The sequence below is a fragment of the Heterodontus francisci genome, chromosome 26 (genome assembly GCF_036365525.1).
Source record: "Heterodontus francisci isolate sHetFra1 chromosome 26, sHetFra1.hap1, whole genome shotgun sequence".
NCBI lineage: Eukaryota > Metazoa > Chordata > Chondrichthyes > Heterodontiformes > Heterodontidae > Heterodontus > Heterodontus francisci.
The window spans coordinates 4,894,959-4,918,435 of NC_090396.1; positions in this window are offsets into that span (position 1 = coordinate 4,894,959).

Consider the following 23,477-nt stretch of genomic DNA (forward strand, 5'->3'; position numbering starts at 1 on the left):
TGGAAGTTTACCCCATTCAGAGTCAGTGTCTGTGGAAGTCTACCCCAGCGAGAGTCAGTGCCTTTGGAAGTTTACCCCACTCAGAGTCAGTGCCTGTGTAAGTGTACCCCAGTGAGAGTCAGTGCCTGTGGAAGTGTACCCCAGTGAGAGTCAGTGCCTGTGGATGTTTAACCCATTCAGAGACAGTGCCTGTGGAAGTGTACCCCAGTGAGAGTCAGTGCCTGTGGAAGTTTACCTCATTCAGAGTCAGTGCCTGTGGAAGTGTACCCCAGTGAGAGTCATTGCCTGTGGAACTTTACCCCATTTAGAGTCAGTGCCTGTGGAAGTTTACCCCAGTGAGAGTCAGTGCCTGTGGAAGTTTACCCCATTCAGCTTCAGTCCCTGTAGAAGTTTACACCATTCAGATTCAGTGCCTGCAGATGTGGACCCAGTGAGATTCAGTGCCAGTGGAAATGTACCCCTGTGAGAGTCAGTGCCTGTGGAAGTGTACCCCAGTGAGATTCAGTGGCTGGGCAGCGGCTCTCCATTAGGAATCACTGCCGAGAGAAGTGTATCCCATTCAGAGTCAGTGCATGTGGAAAGATACACCAGTGAGAGTCAGTGCCTGAAGAAGTGATCCCAAGTGAGAGTTGGTGCCTGTGGAAGTTTACCCCATTCAGATTCAGTGCCTGTTGAAGTGTACCCCAGTGAGAGTCAGTGCCTGTGGAAGTTTACCCATTCATAGGCAGTGCCTGTGGAAGTGTACCCCAGTGACAGTCAGTGCCTGTGGAATTTTACCCCATTCAGAGTCAATGCCTGTGGAAGTGCATCCAAGTGAGGGTCAGTGCCTGTGGAAATGCACCCCAGTGAGAGTCAGTGCATGTGAAAATGTACCCCAGTGAGAGTCAGTGCCTGCATAAGTTTACCCAAGTGAGAGTCAGTGCCTGTGGAAGTTTACCCCATTCAGATTCAGTGCCTGTGTAAGTGTACCCCAGTGAGAGTCAGTGCCTGTGGAAGTGTACCCCAGTGAGAGTCAGTGACTGCGGATGTTTAACCCATTCAGAGACAGTGCCTGTGGAAGTGTACCGCAGTGAGAGTCAGTGCCTGTGGAGGTTTACCCCATTCAGAGTCAGTGCCTGTGGAAGTGTACCCCAGTGAAAGTCAGTGCCTGTGGAAGTTTACCCCATTCAGATTCAGTACCTGTAGAAGTTTAACCCTTTCAGATTCAGTGGGTGTGGAAGTGTACCCCATTCAGAGTCAGTGCCTGTGGAAGTTTACCCCATTCAGAGTCAGTGCCTGTGGAACTGTACCCCAGTGAGAGTCAGTGCCTGTGGAGGTTTTCCCCATTTAGAGTCAGTGCCTTTGGAAGTTTACCCCAGTGAGAGTCAGTACCTGTGGAAGTTTACCCCATTCAGCTTCAGTCCCTGCAGAAGTTTACACCATTCATATTCAGTGCCTGTAGAAGTGTACCCCAGTGAGATTCAGTGCCAGTGGAAATGTATCCCTGTGAGAGTCAGTGCCTGTGGAAATGTACTCCAGTGAGAGTCAGAGGCTGCAGAAGTGTACCCAAGTGATAGTCAATGCCTGCAGAAGTGTACCCAAGTGAGAGTCAGTGCCTGTGGAAATGTACCCCAGTGATAGTCAGTGCCTGTGGAAATGTACCCCAGTGAGAGTCAGTGCCTGTTGAAGTGTACCCCAGTGAGAGTCAGTGCCTGTGGAAGTTTACCCCATTCAGATTCAGTGCCTGTGGATGTGTCCCCCAGTGAGAATCAGTGCCTGTGGAAGTTTACCCCATTCAGATTCAGTACCTGTAGAAGTTTACCCCATTCAGATGCAGTGCCTGTAGAAGTTTACCCCATTCAGAGTCAGTGCCTGTGGAAGTTTACCCCATTCAGAGTCAGTGCCTGTGGAAGTTTACCCCATTCAGAGTCAGTACCTGTGGAAGTGTACCCCAGTGAGAGTCAGTGCCTTTGGAAGTTTACCCCATACAGAGTCAGTGCCTGTGGAAGTGTACCCCAGTGAGAGTCATTGCCTGTGGAAGTTTACCCCATTCAGATTCAGAAACTGTAGACGTTTTCCCCATTCATATACAGTGCCTGGAGAAGTTTACCCCATTAAGAGACAGTGCCTGTGTAAGTGTACCCCATTCAGAGTCAGTGTCTGTGGAAGTGTACCCCAGTGAGAGTCATTACCTGTGGAAGTGCACTACAGTGAGAGACAGTGCCTGTGGAAGATTACCCCATTCAGAGTCAGTGCCTGTGGAAGTTTACCCCATTAAGATTCAGTACCTGTAGAAGTTTAAACCATTCAGATTCAGTGCCTGTAGAAGTTTACCCCATTCAGTTTCAGTACCTGTCGAAGTTTACACCATTCAGATTCAGTACCTGTAGAAGTTAACCCCAATCAGAGTCAGTGCCTGTGGAAGTTTACCCCATTCAGAGTCAGTGTCTGTGGAAGTCTACCCCAGTGAGAGTCAGTGCCTTTGGAAGTTTACCCCACTCAGAGTCAGTGCCTGTGTAAGTGTACCCCAGTGAGAGTCAGTGCCTGTGGAAGTGTACCCCAGTGAGAGTCAGTGCCTGTGGATGTTTAACCCATTCAGAGACAGTGCCTGTGGAAGTGTACCCCAGTGAGAGTCAGTGCCTGTGGAAGTTTACCCCATTCAGAGTCAGTGCCTGTGGATGTTTAACCCATTCAGAGACAGTGCCTGTGGAAGTGTACCCCAGTGAGAGTCAGTGCCTGTGGAAGTTTACCCCATTCAGAGTCAGTGCCTGTGGAAGTGTACCCCAGTGAGAGTCAGTGCCTGTGGACATCTACCCCATTCAGATTCAGTACCTGTAGAAGTTTACCCCATTCAGATTCAGTGCGTGTGGAAGTGTACCCCATTCAGAGTCAGTGCCTGTGGATGTTTACCCCATTTAGAGTCAGTGCCTGTGGAAGTTTACCCCAGTGAGCGTCAGTGCCTGTGGAAGTTTACCCCATTCAGAGTCAGTGCCTGTGTTAGTGTACCCCAGTGAGATTCAGTGCCTGTGGAAGTTTACCCCATTCAGCTTCAGTACCTGTATAAGTTTACCCAATTCAGATTCAGAGCCTGTAGAAGTTAACCCCACTCAGAGTCAGTGCCTGTGGAAGTTTACCCAATTCATCGTCAGTGCCTGTGGAAGTGTCCCCCAGTGAGATTGAGTGCCTGTGGAAATTTACCTCATTCAGATTCAGTACCTGTAGAAGTTTACCCCATTCAGATTCAGTGTCTGCAGAAGATTACCCCTTTCAGAGTCACTGCCTGTGGAAGTTTACCCCTTTCAGTGTCAGTACCTGTGGAAGTGTACCCCAGTGCGAGTCAGTTCCTGTGGAAGTTTAACCCATTCAGAGTCAGTGCCTGTGGAAGTTTACCCCAGTGAGAGTCACTGCCTGTGGAAGTTTAACCCATTCAGAGTCAGTGCTGTGGAAGTGTACCCCAGTGAGAGTCATTGCCTGTGGAAGTGCACTCCAGTGAGAGACAGTGCCTGTGGAAGTTTACCCCATTCAGATTCAGTACCTGCAGAAGTTTACACCATTCAGATTCAGTGCCTGTCGAAGTTTACCCGATTCAAATTCAGTACCTGCAGAAGTTAACCCCATTCAGAGTCAGTGCCTGTGGAAGTTTACAAATTCAGAGTCAGTGCCTGTGGAAGTGTACCCCAGTGAGAGTCAGTGCCTTTGGACGTTTACCCCACTCAGAGTCAGTGCCTGTGTAAGTGTACCCCAGTGAGAGTCAGTGCCTGTGGAAGTGTACCCCAGTGAGAGTCAGTGACTGTGGATGTTTAACCCATTCAGAGACAGTGCCTGTGGAAGTGTACCGCAGTGAGAGTCAGTGCCTGTGGAGGTTTACCCCATTCAGAGTCAGTGCCTGTGGAAGTGTACCCCAGTGAAAGTCAGTGCCTGTGGAAGTTTACCCCATTCAGATTCAGTACCTGTAGAAGTTTAACCCATTCAGATTCAGTGGGTGTGGAAGTGTACCCCATTCAGAGTCAGTGCCTGTGGAAGTTTACCCCATTCAGAGTCAGTGCCTGTGGAACTGTACCCCAGTGAGAGTCAGTGCCTGTGGAGGTTTTCCCCATTTAGAGTCAGTGTCTTTGGAAGTTTACCCCAGTGAGAGTCAGTACCTGTGGAAGTTTACCCCATTCAGCTTCAGTCCCAGCAGAAGTTTACACCATTCAGATTCAGTGCCTGTAGAAGTGTACCCCAGTGAGATTCAGTGCCAGTGGAAATGTATCCCTGTGAGAGTCAGTGCCTGTGGAATTGTACTCCAGTGAGAGTCAGAGGCTGCAGAAGTGTACCCAAGTGAGAGTCAATGCCTGCAGAAGTGTACCCAAGTGAGAGTCAGTGCCTGTGGAAATATACCCCAGTGATAGTCAGTGCCTGTGGAAATGTACCCCAGTGAGAGTCAGTGCCTGTTGAAGTGTACCCCAGTGAGAGTCAGTGCCTGTGGAAGTTTACCCCATTCAGATTCAGTGCCTGTGGATGTGTCCCCCAGTGAGAGTCAGTGCCTGTGGAAGTTTACCCCATTCAGATTCAGTACCTGTAGAAGTTTACCCCATTCAGATGCAGTGCCTGTAGAAGTTTACCCCATTCAGAGTCAGTGCCTGTGGAAGTTTACCCCATTCAGAGTCAGTGCCTGTGGAAGTTTACCCCACTCAGAGTCAGTACCTGTGGAAGTGTACCCCAGTGAGAGTCAGTGCCTTTGGAAGTTTACCCCATACAGAGTCAGTGCCTGTGGAAGTGTACCCCAGTGAGAGTCATTGCCTGTGGAAGTTTACCCCATTCAGATTCAGAAACTGTAGACGTTTTCCCCATTCATATTCAGTGCCTGGAGAAGTTTACCCCATTAAGAGACAGTGCCTGTGTAAGTGTACCCCATTCAGAGTCAGTGTCTGTGGAAGTGTGCCCCAGTGAGAGTCATTACCTGTGGAAGTGCACTACAGTGAGAGACAGTGCCTGTGGAAGATTACCCCATTCAGAGTCAGTGCCTGTGGAAGTTTACCCCATTAAGATTCAGTACCTGTAGAAGTTTAAACCATTCAGATTCAGTGCCTGTAGAAGTTTACCCCATTCAGTTTCAGTACCTGTCGAAGTTTACACCATTCAGATTCAGTACCTGTAGAAGTTAACCCCAATCAGAGTCAGTGCCTGTGGAAGTTTACCCCATTCAGAGTCAGTGTCTGTGGAAGTCTACCCCAGTGAGAGTCAGTGCCTTTGGAAGTTTACCCCACTCAGAGTCAGTGCCTGTGTAAGTGTACCCCAGTGAGAGTCAGTGCCTGTGGAAGTGTACCCCAGTGAGAGTCAGTGCCTGTGGATGTTTAACCCATTCAGAGACAGTGCCTGTGGAAGTGTACCCCAGTGAGAGTCAGTGCCTGTGGAAGTTTACCCCATTCAGAGTCAGTGCCTGTGGATGTTTAACCCATTCAGAGACAGTGCCTGTGGAAGTGTACCCCAGTGAGAGTCAGTGCCTGTGGAAGTTTACCCCATTCAGAGTCAGTGCCTGTGGAAGTGTACCCCAGTGAGAGTCAGTGCCTGTGGACATCTACCCCATTCAGATTCAGTACCTGTAGAAGTTTACCCCATTCAGAGTCAGTGCCTGTGGAAGTTTACCCCAGTGAGCGTCAGTGCCTGTGGAAGTTTACCCCATTCAGATTCAGTGCCTGTAGATGTGTACCCAGTGAGATTCAGTGCCAGTGGAAATGTACCCCTGTGAGAATCAGTGCCTGTAGAAGTGTACCCCAGTGAGATTCAGTGGCTGGGCAGCCGCTCTCCATTAGGAATCACTGCCTATAGAAGTGTATCCCATTCAGAGTCAGTGCATGTGGAAAGATACACCAGTGAGAGTCAGTGCCTGAAGAAGTGATCCCAAGTGAGAGTTGGTGCCTGTGGAAGTTTACCCCATTCAGATTCAGTGCCTGTTGAAGTGTACCCCAGTGAGAGTCAGTGCCTGTGGAAGTTTACCCATTCAGAGTCAGTGCCTGTGGAAGTGTACCCCAGTGACAGTCAGTGCCTGTGGAATTTTACCCCATTCAGAGTCAATGCCTGTGGAAGTGCATCCAAGTGAGGGTCAGTGCCTGTGGAAATGCACCCCAGTGAGAGTCAGTGCATGTGAAAATGTGCCCCAGTGAGAGTCAGTGCCTGCAGAAGTGTACCAAGTGAGAGTCAGTGCCTGTGGAAGTTTACACCATTCAGATTCAGTGCCTGTGTAAGTGTACCCCAGTGAGAGTCAGTGCCTGTGGAAGTTTACCCCATTCAGAGTCAGGGCCTCTGGAAGTGTACCCCAGTTAGAGTCAGTGCCTGTGGAAGTTTACCCCATCAGAGTCAGTGCCTCTGGAAGCGTACCCCAGTGAGAGTGTATGCCTGTGGAAGTGCACCAAAGTGAGGGTCAATGCCTGCGGAAGTGTACCCCATTCGGAGTCAGTGGCAGTGGAAGTGTCCCCCTGTGAGAGTCAGTGCCTGTGGGAGTGTACCCCAGTTTGTGTCATTGCCTCTGGAAGATTACCCCATTCAGAGTCAGTACCTGTGGATGTTTACCCCATTCAGTGTCAGTGCCTGTGCAAGTTTACCCCATTCAGAGTCAGTGCCTGTGGAAGTGTAGCCCAGTGAGAGTCAGTGCCTGTGGAAGTTTACCCCATTCAGAGTCAGTGCCTGTGTTAGTGTACCCCAGTGAGATTCAGTGCCTGTGGAAGTTTACCCCATTCAGCTTCAGTACCTGTATAAGTTTACCCAATTCAGATTCAGAGCCTGTAGAAGTTAACCACACTCAGAGTCAGTGCCTGTGGAAGTTTACCCCATTCATCGTCAGTGCCTGTGGAAGTGTACCCCAGTGAGAGTCAGTGCCTTTGGAAGATTTCCCCATTCCGAATCAGTGCCTGTGTAAGTGTACCCCAGTGAGATTCAGTGCCTGTGGAAGTTTACCTCATTCAGATTCAGTGTCTGCTGAAGATTACCCCTTTCAAAGTCACTGCCTGTGGAAGTTTACCCCTTTCAGTGTCAGTACCTGTGGAAGTGTACCCCAGTGCGAGTCAGTTCCTGTGGAAGTTTAACCCATTCAGAGTCAGTGCCTGTGGAAGTTTACCCCAGTGAGAGTCAGTGCCTGTGGAAGTTTAACCCATTCAGAGTCAGTGCCTGTGGAAGTGTACCCCAGTGAGAGTCATTGCCTGTGGAAGTGCACTCCAGTGAGAGACAGTGCCTGTGGAAGTTTACCCCATTCAGATTCAGTACCTGTAGAAGTTTACACCATTCAGATTCAGTGCCTGTCGAAGTTTACCCCATTCAGATTCAGTACCTGCAGAAGTTAACCCCATTCAGAGTCAGTGCCTGTGGAAGTTTACAAATTCAGAGTCAGTGCCTGTGGAAGTGTACCCCAGTGAGAGTCAGTGCCTTTGGAAGTTTACCCCACTCAGAGTCAGTGCCTGTGTAAGTGTACCCCAGTGAGAGTCAGTGCCTGTGGAAGTGTACCCCAGTGACAGTCAGTGCCTGTGGATGTTTAACCCATTCAGAGACAGTGCCTGTGGAAGTGTACCGCAGTGAGAGTCAGTGCCTGTGGAGGTTTACCCCATTCAGAGTCAGTGCCTGTGGAAGTGTACCCCAGTGAAAGTCAGTGCCTGTGGAAGTTTACCCCATTCAGATTCAGTACCTGTAGAAGTTTAACCCATTCAGATTCAGTGGCTGTGGAAGTGTACCCCATTCAGAGTCAGTGCCTGTGGAAGTGTACCCCAGTGAGAGTCAGTGCCTGTGGAAGTTTTCCCCATTTAGAGTCAGTGCCTTTGGAAGTTTACCCCAGTGAGAGTCAGTACCTGTGGAAGTTTACCCCATTCAGCTTCAGTGCCTGTGGAAGTGTACCCCAGTGACAGTCAGTGCCTGCAGAAGTGTACCCCAGTGACATTCAGTGGCTGGGGAGCGGCTCTCCATTAGGAGTCACTGCCGATAGAAGTGTACCCCACTCAGAGTCAGTGCATATGGAAATGTACTCAAGTGAGAGTCAGTGACTGTGGAAATGTACCCGAGTGAGAGTCAGGGCCTGTAGAAGTGTACCCAAGTGAGAGTCAGTGCCTGTAAAAGTGTACCCAATTGAGAGTCAGTGCCAGTAGAAGTGTCCCCAAGTGAGAGTCAGTGCATGTGGTAATGTACCCCAGTGAGAGTCAGTGCCTGTGGAAATGTACCCCAGTGAGAGTCAGTGCCTGTAGAAGTGTACCCAAGTGAGAGACAGTGCCTGTAGAAGTGTACACAATTGAGAATCTGTGCCTGTGGAAATGTGCACCAGTGAGAGTCAGTCACTGTGGAAATGTACCCCAGTGAGAGTCAATGCCTGTAGAAGTGTACCCCATTCAGAGTCAGTGCCTGTGGAAGTTTACCCCATTCAGAGTCAGTGCCTGTGGAAGTGTCCCCCAGAGTGAGTCAGTGCCTGTGGAAGTTTACCCCATTCAGATTCTGTGCCTGTAGAAGTGTACCCCAGTGAGATTCAGTGTCAGTGGAAGTGTACCCCAGTGAGATTCAGTGGCTGGGGAGCGGCTCTCCATTAGGAGTCACTGCCAATAGAAGTGTGCCACACTCAGAGTAAGTGCATGTGGAAATGTACCCAAGTGAGAGTCAGTGCCTGTAGAAGTGTACCCAATTGAGAGTCAGTGCCTGTAGAAGTGTACCCAAGTGAGAGTCAGTGCATGTGGAAAAGTAACCCAGTGAGAGTCGGTGCCTGTGAAAATGTACCCAAGTGAGAATCAGTGCCTGTGGAAGCGTACCCAAGTGAGAGTCAGTGCCTGTAGAAGTGTACCCAAGTGAGAGACAGTGCCTGTGGAAATGTACCCCAGTGAGAGTCAGTGCCTGTGGAAATGTACCCCAGTGAGAGTCAGTGCCTATATAAGTGTACCCAAGTGAGAGTCAGTGCCTGTGGAAGGTTACCCCATTCAGATTCAGTGCCTGTGGATGTTTCCCCCAGTGAGAGTCAGTGCCTGTGGAAGTTTACCCCATTCAGATTCAGTACCTGTAGAAGTTCACCCCATTCACATGCAGTGCCTGTAGAAGTTTACCCCATTCAGAGTCAGTACCTGTGGAAGTGTGCCCCAGTGAGAGTCAGTGCCTTTGGAAGTTTACCCCATACAGTGTCAGTGCCTGTGGAAGTGTACCCCAGTGAGAGTAAGTGCCTGTGGAAGTTTACCCCATTCAGATTCAGAAACTGTAGACGTTTTCTCCATTCATATTCAGTGCCGGGAGAAGTTTACCCCATTCAGAGTCAGTGCCTGTGTAAGTGTACCCCATTCAGAGTCAGTGCCTGTGGAAGTGTAACACAGTGAGAGTCAGTGCCTGTGGACGTTTACCCCATTCAGAGTCAGTGCCTGTGGAAGTGTACCCCAGTGACAGTCAGTGCCTGCAGAAGTGTACCCCAGTGAGATTCAGTGGCTGGGGAGCGGTTCTCCATTGGGAGTCACTGGCTATAGAAGTGTACCCCACTCAGAGTCAGTGCATGTGGAAATGTACCCCAGTGAGAGTCAGTGCCTGTGGAAATGTACCCGAGTGAGAGTCAGGGCCTGCAGAAGTGTACCCAAGTGAGAGTCAGTGCCTGTAGAAGTGTACCCAATTGAGAGTCAGTGCCAGTACAAGTGTACCCAAGTGAGAGTCAGTGCATGTGGTAATGTACCCCAGTGAGAGTCAGTGCCTGTGGAAATGTACCCCAGTGAGAGTCAGTGCCTGTAGAAGTGTACCCAAGTGAGAGACAGTGCCTGTAGAAGTGGACCCAATTGAGAATCTGTGCCTGTGGAAATGTACACCAGTGAGAGTCAGTCACTGTGGAAATGTACCCCAGTGAGAGTCAATGCCTGTAGAAGTGTACCCCATTCAGACTCAGTGCCTGTGCAATTGCACCCCAGTGAGAGTCAGTGCCTGTGGAAGTTTACCACATTCAGAGTCAGTGCCTGTGGAAGTGTCCCCCAGTGTGAGTCAGTGCCTGTGGAAGTTTACCCCATTCAGATTCAGTGCCTGCAGAAGTTTACACCATTCAGAGTCACTGCCTGTGGAAGTTTACCCCATTCAGAGTCAGTACCTGTGGAAGTGTACCCCAGTGAGCATCAGTGCCTGTATAAGTGTACCCAAGTGAGAGTCAGTGCCTGTGGAGGATTACCCCATTCAGAGTCAGTGCCTGTGGAAGTTTACCCCATTCAGAGTCAGTGCCTGTGGAAGTTTACCCCAGTGAGAGTCAGTGCCTGTGGAAGTTTAACCCATTCAGAATCAGTGCCTGTGGAAGTGTACCCCAGTGGGAGTCAGTGCCTGTGGAAATGCACCCCAGTGAGAGTCAGTGCCTGTAGAAGTTTACCCAAGTGAGAGTCAGTGCCTGTGGAAATGTACCCCAGTGAGAGTCAGTGCCTGTGGAAATGTACCCCAGTGAGAGTCAGTGCCGGTCGAAGTGTACCCAAGTGAGAGTCAGTGCCTGTGGAAGAATACCCCATTCAGAGTCAGTGCCTGTGGAAGTGTACCCCAGTGACAGTCAGTCCCTGTGGATGTTTATCCCATTCAGAGTCAGTGCCTGTGGAAGTTTACGCCTGTGATAGTCAGTGCCTGTGGATGTTTACCCCATTCAGCTTCAGTACCTGTAGATGTTAACCCCATTCAGATTCAGTGCCTGTAGAAGTGTACCCCAGTGAGATTCAGTGGCTGGGGAGCGGCTCTCCATTAGGAGTCACTGCCTATTGAAGTGTATCCCATTCAGAGTCAGTGCAATGGAAAGGTACACCAGTGAGAGTCAGTGCTTGCAGCAGTGTACCCAAGTGAGAGTCAGTGCCTGTAGAAGTGTACCCAAGTGAGAGTCAGTGCCAATGGAATAGCACCCCAGTGAGAGTTAGTGCCTGTGGAAATGTACCCCAGTGAGAGTTAGTGCCTGTGGAAATGTACCCCTGTGAGAGTCAGTGCCTGTGGAAGTGTCCCCCAGTGAGAGTCAGTGCCTGTGGAAGTTTATCCCATTCAGAGTCAGTGTCTGTGGAAGTGTACCCAAGTGAGAGTCAGTGCCTGTAGAACTGTACCCAAGTGAGAGTCAGTGCCAATGGAAAAGCACCCCAGTGAGGGTCAGTGCCTGTGGAAGTTTACCCCATTCAGAGTCAGTGCCTGTGGAAGTGTACCCCAGTGAGATTCAGTGCCTGTGGAAGTGTACCCCAGTGAGAGTCATTGCCTCTGTAAGTTTACCCCATTCAAAGTCAGTACCTATGGATTTTTACGCCATTCAGTTTCAGTGCCTGTTGAAGTGCACCCCAGTGAGAGTCAGTGCCTGTGGAAGTTTACCCAAGTGAGAGTCAGTGCCTGTGGAAGTGTACCGCAGTTCGAGTCAGTGCCTAAGGAACGGTGTCCAAGTGACAGCTAGAGCCTGTGGGACTGCACCCCATTGAGAGACAGGCCTGTGGAAGTGTACCCCAGTCAGATCAGTGCCTGTTGAAGTGTACCCCACTGAGAGTTATTGCCTGTGGAACTGTAACCAATTCAGAGTCAGTGCCTGTGGAAGTTTACCCATTCAGAGTCAGTGCCCGGGGAAGTTTACCCCATTCAGATTCAGTGCCAGTGGAAGTGTACACCAGTGAGAGTCAATGCCTGTGGATGTTTACCCCATTCAGAGTCAGTGCATGTGGAAGTGTGCACCAAAGAGAGTCTTTGCCTGTGGAAGTTGACCCCATTCAGTGTCATTGCCTGTGGAAGTGCATCCCAGTGAGGGTCAGTGCCTGTGGAAGTTTACCCCATTCAGAGTCAGTGGCTGTGGAAGTGTCCCCCAGTGAGAGTCAGTGCCTGTGGAAGTTTACCCCATTCAGATTCAGTACCTGTAGAAGTTTACCCCATTCAGATCCAGTGCCTGTAGATGTTTACCCCATTCAGATTCAGTGCCTGAGGAAGTTTACCCCAATTCAGAGTCAGTGCCTGTGGACGTTTACCCCATTCAGATTCAGTGGCTGTGGAAGTGTCCCCAGTGAGAGTCAGTGCCTGTGGAAGTTTACCCCATTCAGATTCAGTACCTGTAGATGTTTACCCCATTCAGATCCAGTACCTGTAGATTTTTACCCCATTCAGATCCAGTGCCTGTATAAGTTTACCCAATTCAGTGTCAGTGCCTTTGGAAATTTACCATATTCTGAGTCAGTGCCTGTCGAAGTGTACCCCACTGAGAGTCATTGCCTGTGGAACTGTAAACAATTCAGTGTCAGTGCCTGTGGAACTTTACCCCATTCAGATTCAGTGCCAGTGGATGTGTACCCCAGTGAGAGCAAATGCCTGTGGAAGTTTACCCCATTCAGAATCAGTGCCTGTGGAAGTGTACTGCTGTGAGAGTCAGTGCCAGTGGAAGTTTACCCCATTCATATTCAGTGCCTGTGGAAGTGTACCCCAGTGAGATTCAGTGGCTGGGAAGCGGCTCACCATTAGGAGTCACTGCCTATGGAAGTGTACCCCACTCAGAGTCAGTGCAAGTGGAAATGTACCCCAGTGAGAGTCTTTGCCTGTGGAAATGCACCACAGTGAGAGTCAGTGCCTGTGAAAATGTAACCCAGTGAGAGTCAGTGCCTCTGGAAGTGTACCCCAGTGAGAGTCAGTGCCTGTGGAAGTGCACCCAAGTGAGGGTCAATGCCTGTGGAAGTGTACCCCATGCAGAGTCAGTGGCTGTGGAAGTGTCCCCCTGTGAGAGTCAGTGCCTGTGTAAGTGTACCCCAGTGAGATTCAGTGCCTGTGGAAGTTTACCCCATTCAGATTCAGTACCTGTAGAAGTTTACCCCATTCAGATTCAGAGCCTGTAGTAGTTAACCCCATTCAGAGTCAGTGCCTGTGGAAGTTTACCCCATTCCGAGTCAGTGCCTGTGGAAGTGTACCCCAATGAGAGTCAGTGCCTGTGGAAGTGAACCCCAGTGAGAGTCAGTTCCTTTGGAAGTTTAAACCATTCAGAGTCAGTGCCTGTGGAAATGTACCCCAGTGAAAGTCAGTGCCTGCGGAAGCTTACCCCATTCTGATTCAGTACCTGTAGAAGTTTACCACATTCAGATTCAGTGCCTGTCGAAGTGTACCCCAGTTAGAGTCAGTGCCTGTGGAAGTTTACCCCATTCAGAGTCAGTGCATGTGCAAATGTACCCCAGTGAGAGTCAGTGCCTGTGGAAGTGTACCCAAGTGAGAGTCAGTGCCTGTGGAAGTTTCCCCCATTCAGAGTCAGTGCCTGTGGAAGTGTACCACAGTGACAGTCAGTGCCTGTGGAACTTTACCCCATTCAGAGTCAGTGCCATTGGAAGTGCACCCAAGTGAGAGTCAGTGCCTGTGGAAATGCACCCCAGTGAGAGTCAGTGCCTGCAGAAGTGTACCCAAGTGAGAGTCAGTGCCTGTGGAAGTTTACCCCATTCAGATTCAGTGCCTGTGTAATTGTACCCCAGTGAGAGTCAGTGCCTGTGGAAGTTTACCCCAGTGAGAGTCAGTGCCTGTGGAAGTTTAACCCATTCAGAGTCAGTACCTGTGGAGGTTTACCCCAGTGAGAGTCAGTGCCTGTGGAAGTTTAACACATTCAGAGTCAGTGCCTGTGGAAGTGTACCCCAGTGAGAGTCATTGCCTGTGGAAGTGCACTCCAGTGAGAGACAGTGCCTGTGGAAGTTTACCCCATTCAGAGTCATGCCTGTGGAAGTTTACCCCATGAAGATTCAGTACCTGTAGAAGTTTACACCATTCAGATTCAGTGCCTGTAGAAGTTTACCCCATTCAGATTCAGTACCTGTAGAAGTTAACCCCATTCAGAGTCAGTGCCTTTGGAAGTTTACCCCACTCAGAGTCAGTGCCTGTGGATATTTAACCCATTCAGAGACAGTACCTGTGGAAGTGCACCCCAGTGAGAGTCAGTTCCTGTGGAAGTTTACCCCATTCAGATTCAGTACCTGTAGAAGTTTACCCCATTCAGATTCAGTGCGTGTGGAAGTGTACCCAATTCAGAGTCAGTGCCTGTGGAAGTGTACCCCAGTGAGAGTCAGTGCCTGTGGAAGTTTACCCCATTTAGAGTCAGTGCCTGTGGAAGTTTACCCCAGTGAGAGTCAGTGCCTGTGGAAGTTTACTCCATTCAGCTTCAGTCCCTGTAGAAGTTTACACCATTCAGATTCAGTGCCTGTAGAAGTGTACCCAGTGAGAGTCAGTGCCAGTGGAAATGTACCCCTGTGAGAGTCAGTGCCTTTAAAAGTGTACCCCAGTGAGATTCAGTGGTTGGGGAGTGGCTCTCCATTAGGAGTCACTGCCTATAGACGTGTATCCCATTCAGAGTCAGTGCATGTGGAAAGGTACACCAGTGAGAGTCAGTGCCTGCAGAAGTGTACCCCAGAGAGAGTCAGTGCCTGTAGAAGTGTACCCAAGTGAGAGTCAGTGCCTGAAGAAGTGATCCCAAGTGAGAGTCGGTGCCTGTGGAAATTTACCCCATTCAGATTCTGTGCCTGTGGAAGTGTACCCCAGTGAGAGTCAATGCCTGTGGAAGTTTCCCCCATTCAGAGTCAGTGCCTGTGGAAGTGTACCCCAGTGACAGTCAGTGCCTGTGGAAGTTTACCCCATTCAGATTCAGTGCCTGTGGAAGTGCACCCAAGTGAGAGTCAGTGCCTGTGGAAATGCACCCCAGTGAGAGTCAGTGCCTGTGAAAATGTACCCCAGTGAGAGTCAGTGCCTGCAGAAGTGTACCCAAGTGAGAGTCAGTGCCTGTGGAAGTTTACCCCTTTCAGATTCAGTGCCTGTGTAAGTGTACCCCTGTGAGAGTCAGTGCCTGTGGACGTTTGCCCCATTCAGAGTCAGTGCCTGTGGAAGTGCCCCCCTGTGAGAGTCAGGGCCTGTGGAAGTTTATCCCTTTCAGAATCAGTGCCTGTGGAAGTGTCCCCCAGTGTGAGTCAGTGCCTGTGGAAGTTTACCCCATGCAGATTCAGCACCTGTAGAAGTTTACCCCATTCAGATTCAGTGTCTGTAGAAGATTACCACTTTCAGAGTCACTGCCTGTGGAAGTTTACCCCTGTGAGAGTCAGTGCCTGAGGACGTTTGCCCCATTCAGAGTCAGTACCTGTGGAAGTGTACCCCAGTGAGAGTCAGTGCCTGTGGATGTTTACCAAAGTGAGAGTCAGTGCCTGTGGAATTTTAACCCATTCAGAGTCAGTATCTGTGGAAGTTTACCCCAGTGAGAGTCAGTGCCTGTGGAAGTTTAACCCATTCAGAGTCAGTGCCTGTGGAAGTGTACCCCAGTGAGAGTCATTGCCTGTGGAAGTGCACTCCAGTGAGAGACAGAGCCTGTGGAAGTTTGCCCCATTCAGAGTCAGTGCCTGTGGAAGTTTACCCCAACAAGATTCAGTACCTGTAGAAGTTTACACCATTCAGATTCAGTGCCTGTAGAAGTTTACCCCATTCAGATTCAGTACCTGTAGAAGTTTACACCATTCAGATTCAGTGCCTGTAGAAGTTTACCCCATTCAGATTCAGTACCTGTAGAAGTTAACCCCATTCAGAGTCAGTGCCTGTGGAAGTTTACCACATTCAGAGTTAGTGCCTGTGGAAGTGTACCCCAGTGAGAGTCAGTGCCTTTGGAAGTTTACCCCACTCAGAGTCAGTGCCTGTGGAAGTGCACCCCAGTGAGAGTCATTGCCTGTGGAAGTGCACTCCAGTGAGAGACAGTGCCTGTGGAAGTTTACCCCATTAAGATTCAGTGCCTGTAGAAGTTTACCCCATTCAGATTCAGTACCTGTAGAAGTTTACACCATTCAGATTCAATACCTGTAGAAGTTTACCCCATTTAGAGTCAGTGCCTGTGGAAGTTTACCCCAGTGAGAGTCAGTGCCTGTGGAAGTTTACTCCATTCAGATTCAGTGCCTGTAGAAGTTTACCCCATTCAGATTCAGTACCTGTAGAAGTTTACACCATTCAGATTCAGTGCCTGTAGAAGTTTACCCCATTCAGATTCAGTACCTGTAGAAGTTAACCCCATTCAGAGTCAGTGCCTGTGGAAGTTTACCACATTCAGAGTTAGTGCCTGTGGAAGTGTACCCCAGTGAGAGTCAGTGCCTTTGGAAGTTTACCCCACTCAGAGTCATTGCCTGTGGAAGTGCACCCCAGTGAGAGTCATTGCCTGTGGAAGTGCACTCCAGTGAGAGACAGTGCCTGTGGAAGTTTACCCCATTAAGATTCAGTGCCTGTAGAAGTTTACCCCATTCAGATTCAGTACCTGTAGAAGTTTACACCATTCAGATTCAATACCTGTAGAAGTTTACCCCATTCAGATTCAGTGCCTGTGGAAATGTACCCCATTCAGATTTAGAGCCAGTAGAAGTTAACCCCATTCAGAGTCAGTGCCTGTGGAAGTTTACCCCATTCAGAGTTAGTGCCTGTGTAAGTGTACCCCATTCAGAGTCAGTGCCTGTGGAAGATTACCCCATTCAGAGTTAGTGCCTGTGGAAGTGTACCCCAGTGAGAGTCAGTGCCTGTGGAAGTGTACCCCAGTGAGAGTCAGTGCCTGTGGATGTTTAACCCATTCAGAGTCAGTGCCTGTGGAAGTGTACCCCAGTGAGAGTCAGTGCCTGTGGAAGTTTACCCCATTCAGAGTTAGTGCCTGTGGAAGTGTACCCCAGTGAGAGTCAGTGCCTGTGGAAGTGTACCCCAGTGAGAGTCAGTGCCTGTGGAAGTTTACCCCATTCAGATTCAGTACCTGTAGAAGTTTACCCCATTCAGATTCAGTGCGTGTGGAAATGTACCCCATTCAGAGTCAGTGCCTGTGGAAGTTTACCCCATTCAGAGTCAGTGCCTGTGGAAGAGTACCCCAGTGAGAGTCAGTGCTTGTGGAAGTTTACCCCATTTAGAGTCAGTGCCTGTGGAAGTTTACCCCAGTGAGATTCAGTGCCTGTGGAATTTTACCCCATTCAGCTTCAGTCCCTGCAGAAGTTTACACCATTCAGATTCAGTGCCTGTAGAAGTGTACCCAGTGAGAGTCAGTGCCAGTGGAAATGTACCCCTGTGAGAGTCAGTGCCTGTAGAAGTGTACCCCAGTGAGATTCAGTGGTTGGGGAGTGGCTCTCCATTAGGAGTCACTGCCTATAGAAGTGTATCCCATTCAGAGTCAGTGCATGTGGAAAGGTACACCAGTGAGAGTCAGTGCCTGCAGAAGTGTACCCAAGTGAAAGTCAGTGCCTGTAGAAGTGTACCCAAGTGAGAGTCAGTGCCTGAAGAAGTGATCCCAAGTGAGAGTCGGTGCCTGTGGAAGTTTACCCCATTCAGATTCAGTGCCTGTGGAAGTGTACCCCAGTGAGAGTCAATGCCTGTGGAAGTTAACCCCATTCAGAGTCAGTGCCTGTGGAAGTGTACCCCAGTGACAGTCAGTGCCTGTGGAAGTTTACCCCATTCAGAGTCAGTGCCTGTGGAAGTGCACCCCAGTGAGAGTCAGTGCCTGTGAAAATGTACCCCAGTGAGAGTCAGTCGCTGCAGAAGTGTACCCAAGTGAGAGTCAGTGCCTGTGGAAATGCACCCCAGTGAGAGTCAGTGCCTGTGAAAATGTACCCCAGTGAGAGTCAGTGCCTGCAGAAGTGTACCCAAGTGAGAGTCAGTGCCTGTAGAAGTGTACCCAAGTGAGAGTCAGTGCCTGTGGAAGTTTACCCCATTCAGATTCAGTGCCTGTGGAAGTGCCCCCCAGTGAGAGTCAGGGCCTGTGGAAGTTTACCCCTTTCAGAATCAGTGCCTGTGGAAGTGTCCCCCAATGTGAGTCAGTGCCTGTGGAAATTTAACCCATGCAGATTCAGCACCTGCAGAAGTTTACCCCATTCAGATTCAGTGTCTGTAGAAGATTACTCCTTTCAGAGTCACTGCCTGTGGAAGTTTACCCCATTCAGTGTCAGTACCTGTGGAAGTGTACCCCAGTGAGAGTCAGTGCCTGTGGAAGTTTAACCCATTCAGAGTCAGAGCCTGTGGAAGTGTACCCCAGTGAGAGTCATTGCCTGTGGAAGAGCACTCCAGTGAGAGACAGTGCCTGTGGAAGTTTACCCCATTCAGAGTCAGTGGCTGTGGAAGTTTACCCCATTAAGATTCAGTACCTGTAGAAGATTGCACCATTCAGATTCAGTGCCTGTGGAAGTTTACCCCATTCAGATTCAGTGCCTGTAGAAGTTTACCCCATTCAGTTTCAGTGCCTGTAGAAGTTTACCCCATTCAGATTCAGTACCTGTAGAAATTAACCCCATTCAGAGTCAGTGCCTGTGGAAGTTTACCCCATTCAGATTCAGTGCCTGTAGAAGTTTACCCCATTCAGATTCAGTACCTGTAGAAATTAACCCCATTCAGAGTCAGTGCCTGTAGAAGTTTACCCCATTCAGATTCAGTACCTGTAGAAATTAACCCCATTCAGATTCAGTGCCTGTGGAAGTTTACCCCATAACGATTCAGTACCTGTAGAAGTTTACACCTTTCAGATTCAGAGCCAGTAGAAGTTAACCCCATTCAGAGTCAGTGCCTGTGCAAGTTTACCCCATTCAGAGTCAGTGCCTTTGGAAGTGTACCCCAGTGAGAGTCAGTGCCTTTGGAAGTTTACCCCACTCAGAATCAGTGCCTGTGTAAGTGTCCCCCAGTGAGAGTCAGTGCCTGTGGAAGTGTACCCCAGTGAGAGTCAGTGCCTGTGGATGTTTAACCCATTCAGAGACAGAGACTGTGGAGGAGTTCCCCAATGAGAGTCAGTGCCTGTGGAAGTTTACCCCTTTCAGAATCAGTGCCTGTGCAAGTGTCCCCCAGTGTGAGTCAGTGCCTGTGGAAGTTTACCTCATGCAGATTCAGCACCTGTAGAAGTTTACCTAATTCAGATTCAGTGTCTGTAGAAGATTACCCCTTTCAGAGTCACTCCCTGTGGAAGTTTTCCCCATTCAGTGTCAGTACCTGTGGAAGTGGTCCCCAGTGAGAGTCAGTGTCTGTGGAAGTTTACGCCATTCAGAGTTCATGCCTGTGGAAGTGTACCCCAGTGAGAGTCAGTGCCTTTGGACGTTTACCCCACTCAGAGTCAGTGCCTGTGGAAGTGTACCCCAGTGAGAGTCATTGCCTGTGGAAGTGCACTCCAGTGAGAGACAGTGCCTGTGGAAGTTTACCCCATAACGATTCAGTACCTGTAGAAGTTTACACCATTCAGATTCAGTGCCTGTAGAAGTTTACCCCATTCAGATTCAGTACCTGTAGAAGTTTACACCATTCAGATTCAATACCTGTAGAAGTTTACCCCATTCAGATTCAGCGCCTGTGGAAATGTATCCCATTCAGATTCAGAGCCAGTAGAAGTTAACCCCATTCAGAGTCAGTGCCTGTGGAAGATTACCCCATTCAGAGTCAGTGCCTGTGGAAGTGTACCGCAGTGAGAGTCAGTGCCTTTGGAAGTTTACCCCACTCAGAATCAGTGCCTGTGTAAGTGTACCCCAGTGAGAGTCAGTGCCTGTGGAAGTGTACCCCAGTGATAGTCAGTGCCTGTGGATGTTTAACCCATTCAGAGACAGTGCCTGTGGAGGAGTTCCCCAATGAGAGTCAGTGCCTGTGGAAGTTTACCCCTTTCAGAATCAATGCCTGTGCAAGTGTCCCCCAGTGTGAGTCAGTGCCTGTGGAAGTTTACCCCATGCAGATTCAGCACCTGTAGAAGTTTACCTAATTCAGATTCAGTGTCTGTAGAAGATTACCCCTTTCAGAGTCACTACCTGTGGAAGTTTACCCCATTCAGTGTCAGTACCTGTGGAAGTGGTCCCCAGTGATAGTCAGTGCCTGTGGATGTTTACCCAAGTGAGAGTCAGTGCCTGTGGAAGTTTAACCCATTCAGAGTCAGTGCCTGTGGAAGTTTACCCCAGTGAGAGTCAGTGCCTGTGGAAGTTTAACCCATTCAGAGTCAGTGCCTGTGGAAGTGTACCCCAGTGAGAGTCATTGCCTGTGGAAGTGCACTCCAGTGAGAGACAGTGCCTGTGGAAGTTTACCCCATTCAGAGTTCGTGCCTGTGGGAGTTTACCCCATTAAGATTCAGTACCTGTGGTAGTTTACACCATTCAGATTCAGTGCCTGTAGAAGTTTACCCCATTCAGAGTTAGTGCCTGTGGAAGTGTACCCCAGTGAGAGTCAGTGCCTTTGGAAGTTTACCCCAATCAGAGTCAGTGCCTGTGTAAGTGTACCCCAGTGAGAGTCAGTGCCTGTGGAAGTTTACCCCATTCAGAGTTAGTGCCTGTGGAAGTTTACCCCAGTGAGAATCAGTGCCTTTGGAAGTTTACCCCACTCAGAGTCAGTGCCTGTGGAAGTGTACCCCAGTGAGAGTCAGTGCCTGTGGATGTTTAACCCATTCAGAGACAGTGCCTGTGGAAGTGTACCCCATTGAGAGTCAGTGCCTGTGGAAGTTTACCCCATTCAGATTCAGTACCTGTAGAAGTTTACCCCATTCAGATTCAGTGCGTGTGGAAGTGTACCCCATTCAGAGTCAGTGCCTGTGGAAGTTTACCCCATTTAGAGTCAGTGCCTGTGGAAGTGTTCCCCAGTGAGAGTCAGTGCCTGTGGAAGTTTACCCCATTTAGAGTCAGTGCCTGTGGAAGTTTACACCAGTGAGATTCAGTGCCTGTGGAAGTTTACCCCATTCAGCTTCAGTCCCTGTAGAAGTTTACACCATTCAGATTCAGTGCCTGTAGAAGTGTACCCAGTGAGAGTCAGTGCCTATAGAAGTGTACCCCAGTGAGATTCAGTTGTTGGGGAGTGGCTCTCCATTAGGAGTCACTGCCTATAGAAGTGTATCCCATTCAGAGTCAGTGCATGTGGAAAGGTACACCAGTGAGAGTCAGTGCCTGCAGAAGTGTACCCAAGTGAGAGTCAGTGCCTGTAGAAGTGTACTCAAGTGAGAGTCATTGCCTGAAGAAGTGATCCCAGGTGAGAGTCGGTGCCTGTGGAAGTTTACCCCATTCAGATTCAGTGCCTGTGGAAGTGTACCCCAGTGAGAGTCAATGCCTGTGGAAGTTAACCCCATTCAGAGTCAGTGCCTGTGGAAGTGTACCCCAGTGACAGTCAGTGCCTGTGGAAGTTTACCCCATTCATAGTCAGTGCCTGTGGAAGTGCACCCAAGTGAGAGTCAGTGCCTGTGGAAATGCACCCCAGTGAGAGTCAGTACCTGTGAAAATGTACCCCAGTGAGAGTCAGTGCCTGCAGAAGTGTACCCAAGTGAGAGTCAGTGCCTGTGGAAGTTTACCCCATTCAGATTCAGTGCCTGTGTAAGTGTACCCCAGTGAGAGTCAGTTCCTGTGGAAGTTTGCCCCATTCAGAGTCAGTGCCTGTGGAAGTGCCCCCCAGTGAGAGTAAGGGCCTGTGGAAGTTTACCGCTTTCAGAATCAGTGCCTGTGGAAGTGTCCCCCACTGTGAGTCAGTGCCTGTGGAAGTTTACCCCATGCAGATTCAGCACCTGTCGAAGTTTACCCCATTCAGAGTCACTGCCTGTGGAAGTTTACCCCATTCAGTGTCAGTACCTGTGGAAGTGTACCCCAGTGAGAGTCAGTGCCTGTGGAAGTTTACCCCATTCAGAGTCAGTGCCTGTGGAAGTTTAACCCATTCAGAGTCAGTGTCTGTGGAAGTTTACCCCAGTGAGAGTCAGTGCCTGTGGAAGTTTAACCCATTCAGAGTCAGTGCCTGTGGAAGTGTACCCCAGTGAGAGACAGTGCCTGTGGAAGTTTACCCCATTCAGAGTTAGTGCCTGTGGAAGTGTACCCCAGTGAGAGTCAGTGCCTTTGGAAGTTTACCCCACTCAGAGTCAGTGCCTGTGTAAGTGTACCCCAGTGAGAGTCAGTGCCTGTGGAAGTGTACCCCAGTGAGAGTCAGTGCCTGTGGATGTTTACCCCATTCAGATTCAGTACCTGTAGAAGTTTACCCCATTCAGATTCAGTGCGTGTGGAAGTGTACCCCATTCAGAGTCAGTGCCTGTGGAAGTTTACCCCATTCAGAGTCAGTGCCTGTGGAAGTGTACCCCAGTGAGAGTCAGTGCCTGTGGAAGTTTACCCCATTTAGAGTCAGTCCCTGTGGAAGTTTACCCCAGTGAGATTCAGTGCCTGTGGAAGTTTACCCCATTCAGCTTCAGTCCCTGTAGAAGTTTACACCATTCAGATTCAGTGCCTGTAGAAGTGTACCCAGTGAGAGTCAGTGCCAGTGGAAATGTACCCCTGTGAGAGTCAGTGCCTGTAGAAGTGTACCCCAGTGAGATTCCGTGGTTGGGGAGTGGCTCTCTATTAGGAGTCACTCCCTATAGAAGTGTATCCCATTCAGAGTCAGTGCATGTGGAAAGGTACACCAGTGAGAGTCAGTGCCTGCAGAAGTGTACCCAAGTGAGAGTCAGTGCCTGTAGAAGTGTACTCAAGTGAGAGTCAGTGCCTGAAGAAGTGATCCCAAGTGAGAGTCGGTGCCTGTGGAAGTTTACGCCATTCAGATTCAGTGCCTGTGGAAGTGTACCCCATTGAGAGTCAATGCCTGTGGAAGTTAACCCCATTCAGAGTCAGTGCCTGTGGAAGTGTACCCCAGTGACAGTCAGTGCCTGTGGAAGTTTACCCCATTCAGAGTCAGTGCCTGTGGAAGTGCACCCAAGTGAGAGTCAGTGCCTGTGTAAATGCACCCCAGTGAGAGTCAGTGCCTGTGAAAATGTACCCCAGTGAGAGTCAGTGCCTGCAGAAGTGTACCCAAGTGAGAGTCAGTGCCTGTGGAGGTTTACCCCATTCAGATTCAGTGCCTGTGTAAGTGTACCCCAGTGAGAGTCAGTGCCTGTGGAAGTTTGCCCCATTCAGAGTCAGTGCCTGTGGAAGTGCCCCCCAGTGAGTGTAAGGGCCTGTGGAAGTTTACCCCTTTCAGAATCAGTGCCTGTGGAAGTGTCCCCCAGTGTGAGTCAGTGCCTGTGGAAGTTTACCCCATGCAGATTCAGCACCTGTAGAAGTTTACCCCATTCAGATTCAGTGTCTGTAGAAGATTACCCCTTTCAGAGTCACTGCCTGTGGAAGTTTAACCCATTCAGAGTCAGCGCCTGTGGAAGTTTAACCCATTCAGAGTCAGTGCCTGTGGAAGTTTACCCCAGTGAGAGTCAGTGCCTGTGGAAGTTTAACCCATTCAGAGTCAGTGCCTGTGGAAGTGTACCCCAGTGAGAGTCATTGCCTGTGGAAGTGCACTCCAGTGAGAGACAGTGCCTGTGGAAGTTTACCCCATTCAGAGTCAGTGGCTGTGGAAGTTTACCCCATTAAGATTCAGTACCTGTAGAAGTTTACACCATTCAGATTCAGTGCCTGTAGAAGTTTACCCCATTCAGATTCAGTACCTTTAGAAGTTTACACCATTCAGATTCAATACCTGTAGAAGTTTACCCCATTCAGATTCAGTGCCTGTGGAAATGTACCCCATTCAGATTCAGAGCCAGTAGAAGTGTACCCCAGTGAGATTCAGTGCCTGTGGAAGTTTACCCCATTCAGAGTCAGTGCCTGTGGAAGTGTACCCCAGTGAGAGTCATTGCCTGTGGAAGT